Below are 5,000 nucleotides of genomic sequence, written 5' to 3' on the forward strand. Positions count from 1 at the left end.
CCTTAGCCCCAAATAATGTCATAGAAAATAGTAGTCTGGTAGTTAAAAAGAAGTACAATAAAATAAACAATATAGTTTCTTTCACACCACAGTGTGGTACAAGAGAGATTTTGCCAGTAATGGACAAAATGACAAAAATAAGACACTTTTCATCTACGCTATTTTCTTTGGAATTTGTGCAACACACAATCCTCTTGTAAGCATTCACATAATAATTGCAAGAAAAGGAAAATCTAATAACACTGCCATATAAATGGGTGAAAATTAAATGTTTTGATACATGCTATCTGAGCAGATAAAGAATAATGTCAGACATGAAAAAAATAGGTAACAATGAAAGTTGTGTGGAAAGTAAGTTTAGAATGAGAAAGTGGGGGTCTGAGATTGGATCCCCCAGATTAGGAAAGTTTATGGTTAACACGATAATTCCCAGGAGTGGCTGCAGTAATTGGGACTTCACTTTGATAACAATTACCAATATTTCCTTTTGAATAATTTGTGATGAAAATAAATCTGTAAACTAATAAAACAAAATATTACTTATTACACTCTCTATAACAAGAAATAATGGTAAAATATTCAGCATACCTTTGCATTACTGATCACAAAGACATCGGGATCGATGGCTTTTTACTAATGCTATCAATATTGATGATGTTATTGGTTAACATTACCAAGAATGACACAAAGATAAAAGGTAAAGGGAAATGGACACAGCCATCTTAAAGAGCATAAAAAATAGAGTAATAAACAGGTACAGTTGCAGCGGCCTCCTGTTTACCGCGATATGATGAAAATACAGACTGCATGTCACGCTCAGACTAAGTCCACAACTCCCTCACACAACCAATGTAATGTTTACTCTAATTGAGCACAAAAGGCTAATAAAAGGCTGGCTTGCCCCATCTCGGAAATAAATAAAAGGAGGTATGGGTAGGATTGTAATTTTGGTTTCGCGTTACAGCCTGGCTTTAGGACCTCACCTCTGTTGGGTGTGTCGCTCTCGGAAACAATTACCCAGGAAATAACCTGCAGACGTGGACAGTAATGCCCAAATAAAGGAAAAAGATTGCCGGAAGTGTTGCAGTCTAAGTTCACTAGGTCCTCCCGAGTTTCAGCTCTACTTCGCCATGCATGCCAAGGCGAAGGGGGTTTTGTAGGGGGGGAGGCGCCCCATCGACCTCCCCCTCGGACAGCGCCCAGAGGGATTGGCCGGTCTTGCCAGCTTGGACTGTTCAATAGATCTTGTGACATACAGCTGGGGATTCAGTACCTGGCAAGTGCATCCGTTAGTGTAAAGAATTACCCACCAAATTACCAAACTAACTGAGGTAACTGCCACACCGAGAACCCTTTCCTCGCAAAATCCGAGATCGAAGAAATTAGAAGCAGTTGAGCCAGCAATGACGGGCAGGCGGAGACCGACCCCTTATAAACGCTGCAGCTAATGTCATTTGATCATCTTAGGCTCTATACCTTCATAAATAACATGTGAATAGCATCTTAATTCCTGAACACTGCTCGTAAGCGTAAATTCAGTGCAATTGACAGCAACCAAACGCCGGGACTATGCACGACCGCCGTAACAAAACACAAGAAACCTAGATTCGGCACGAAAGACTTCTTCCATTCCCACATCTAAAACACACATCCCATAATACTCTCTCATCTCATAACAAGCAACACTCGTGCCTTACTTGATTATCGCAATTAAATCCGATAACTTTCGCACACTGACTTTGCGGCGGATTTGCTCGGGGCGCCTTGGGGGGAGAGAGCAACGAGGAAGGGAATGTGAGAGAGAAAGGGGAGATGCAACATTCTGCGCCATCTATTGGGTGTCTGCATTGCCAATTCCTTAGGTGTGCGTTTGTTTGTTTGTTTGTTTGCTTTCATATGTGTGTGTGAGTGTGAGTGTGTGTGTGTGTGTGTGTGTGTGTGTGTGTGTGTGTGTGTGTGTGTGTGTGTGTGTGTGTGTGTGTGTGTGTGTGTGTGTGTGTAAGTGTAAGTGTAAGTGTAAATGTGTGTTGTGTGTGTTGTGTGTGTGTGTGTGTGTGTGTGTGTGTGTGTGTGTGTGTGTGTGTGTGTGTGTGTGTGTGTGTGTGTGTGAGAGAGAGAGAGAGAGAGAGAGAGAGAGAGAGAGAGAGAGAGAGAGAGAGAGAGAGAGAGAGAGAGAGAGAGAGAGAGAGAGAATGATGAACACAATCAGAAAGACAAATGGATACTGATGACGTAATAATATAGCTACAAATAGATATACAATTAGACAAACACGCATTTGCCGCAGGCGTGTTGTGTCATCATCGCCATCTGTGTTTTGGATGCGCAAATAATGTGATATCAGTTGCCAGTTTGCAATTTGATAGAAAATTTTCTTTGTTATTCTCCATTGCGTTGTTGAAAAATTTGGCGCCAAAATTCAGTCGCTTTGTCGACAAAGAAAAAAAGTATCAAGAGAAAATGGATTTCTGGGAGGGGGAGACTATTACTAAGGCTAATTTATGTTGCTCAAAGCGATGTGAGGATAAAAAGTATAATCATTAAAGCAGTAATGATGATACATTAGTTTGAATGAATAATATTAACGTGAAATAAGATAGTAAGTTGATGATAGTAATAGGAGAGAACACACACACACACACACACACACTCACTCACTCACTCTCTCTCTCTCTCTCTCTCTCTCTCTCTCTCTCTCTCTCTCTCTCTCTCTCTCTCTCTCTCTCTCTCTCTCTCTCTCTCTCTCTCTCTCACTCACTCACTCACTCACTCACTCACTCACTCTCTCTCTCTCTCTCTCTCTCTCTCTCTCTCTCTCTCTCTCTCTCTCTCTCTCTCTCACTCACTCACTCACTCACTCACTCACTCACTCACTCACTCACTCACCCTCTCACTCACTCACTCACTCTCTCACTCTCACTCTCACTCTCACTCTCACTCACACTCACTCTCACTCTCACACTCACACTCACACACTTGCTCTGTGGTGATTGCATGAAAGGTAGTAATAATGCAAAGGTTTCCAAAAGTCTTTATGTTGTACTGCTTATAGCTACTTACAGTTCTTAAGATTTGGCATTTGCAAAACAGAAGCTGCTTCCTTCTGCACTGTCCATATTTTGCTTTGTTCTTAGTACATTATATATCATCCTCAACATTAGGCTAACCAAAGGTATGATACATACACATAAAAACAATAGGGTTCAGTTTCTTGCAGTGCAAAAGGAAAACAAAATGCAATATCAACAATGCTCATATTCATCAATACTTGATGAGATCCATTCACCAATATCAATTTCATAAACGAAAAAAGGAAATGTAGCAAACGTCTGACAGATATTTCCAGAATTATAACTAAATCCAGTCAGATTCTCTTAAGGCAAGGAAGTTATAAATGTTAATTCCACCAACTGTGAATAAGAAAAAAAATCAAGGCAATCCTACTATGATTCTCATCTTTTGTTTGTATTAGCTTATGAAAAAACATCACACCATTCCATACAAAACATACAGCAATTATTATCCAATTCAAATACATTTTTGAGAGTATCTCTTATCACATTTGTTAAAAGGCAAATGTTTTTTCCCCTGTGTGGTTAATGGTTAATGGTTAAAAGCAAATAAGTGTGCTAGACATCTAAGGTCATGTAGCACTATAGTAAATGGTAGTGAAGGGTGGTTGAGTTAGTGATTAGTTGTCAAAGTTGGGCAAAGGAATTGACGAGTAAATGGATTAAGGTCGGGTAAGGTAATGTATAGGGGTTAGAGCAAATGAAGGATGTATATGCATTTGAGAAATGAAAACAGGTTGTCAAAGCAGAAAGTGTGAGAAGCTGTGGGAGGGATCACGAAAAATCGGTCCCATTTGGCTGGGCTAAACAGAGTATTTAAGAATTTTGTAGAGATGGGGGTAGTAGAAGGATGGGGGCGTGTGGAAGAGGTAGTAGTGTTGAGGGAGGTAGTGTTATGGGGAGGTGGACAATAAGGTTGTAAGGTAGTAATAAGGGAGGATGGGGTAGTTGATGAAGAAGGTTGTGGGGGTATAGTTGTTGAAGTTGATCATGTTGGGAAAGTAGAAATGTCTCCAGGGGTGTTGATTAGGGTGGATACTGTACTAGTAGGCATTGAGGAAGGGGTATTAGTTGTAGTGTTCAGAGCCGTGGTCAAAGGAGAGCCTGGGGTCAGGGAATCGGGCGAGTTTGAATTGGTGGAGCTATTTGATGAAGAGGCAAGCCTCATTGCCTTTAATAATGGTATGGTTAATGGTTAAAAGCAAAATAAATGTGCTATCTAATAATGGTACAAAATCTTCATTGTTGGCCATGGTAAGCCTGGAGTATGTTGGGGAGAGAAACGGTCCACCCCTCAGGGTCCCTCGAGGGGTAAGGGCTAGACAACTAAAGCAGGGGAATACCGTGCCCATGGCTCCCTCAGGCCGTTCAGGACTGGCACAAAGTAAGCCTTTCATCCTTTCAGCACGGCTCTCACACCTTAGGAAGTGGATAGTAGAAGGGGTTGGTGAAGGGACAGAAACGAAAAAGTAGGAGGAGAAAAAAAAAAAGACCATGCAAAATTTGTTGAGTCGAAGGCTGAGTCCCAAGGTTGAGGAGTTCCCCAGCATTGGGTCCCAGTCTCCACCTCCTAAGCCCCTCCCCTGTGTGAGGAAATATATGACAAGCTAAGTTCTGTGAATGTGCAAATCTCACACCACAAGCCTCACATCCAGAAGGCTTCTTTCCTATGTGTAATCTCCTGTGTTTTAGCAAAACAGCTTTCTCAGCATTTTTTTCCCCACGGTATTCACATGTAAAAGGTTTCTTTTCTGTATGTCTTCGCATGTGGTGCACTGATGTTACATTCTGAGAAAATGTTTTCCCACATTCTCTGCAACCATAGGGTTTTTCTCCAGTGTGTATCCTTATATGTTTTACTAGTGTGCTTTTCTAAGTGGAATATTTCCTACAGTTCTCACAGAAGTAAGCGTGAAACTTGATAAGATT

At 41.2% G+C, this 5,000-nt stretch overlaps 1 protein-coding gene across 5 annotated transcripts in view; it reads right to left on the reverse strand.

Moving 5' to 3' along the window:
• Nucleotides 1-5,000, reverse strand: part of LOC125030588 — a 13,880-nt gene that overhangs the window by 4,806 nt on the left and 4,074 nt on the right. The window contains exon 1 of one of the 5 annotated variants that reach the window (XM_047620717.1): nucleotides 1,698-1,847. The exons of the other annotated variants lie outside the window; for them this stretch is intronic. The gene's annotated coding sequence lies outside the window, so the exon portion shown is untranslated. Of the gene's footprint in view, nucleotides 1-1,697; nucleotides 1,848-5,000 lie in introns of those variants that run through there. 5 annotated transcript variants of the gene reach the window in all.

Source organism: Penaeus chinensis, chromosome 11, assembly GCF_019202785.1.
Source record: "Penaeus chinensis breed Huanghai No. 1 chromosome 11, ASM1920278v2, whole genome shotgun sequence".
Lineage (NCBI taxonomy): Eukaryota > Metazoa > Arthropoda > Malacostraca > Decapoda > Penaeidae > Penaeus > Penaeus chinensis.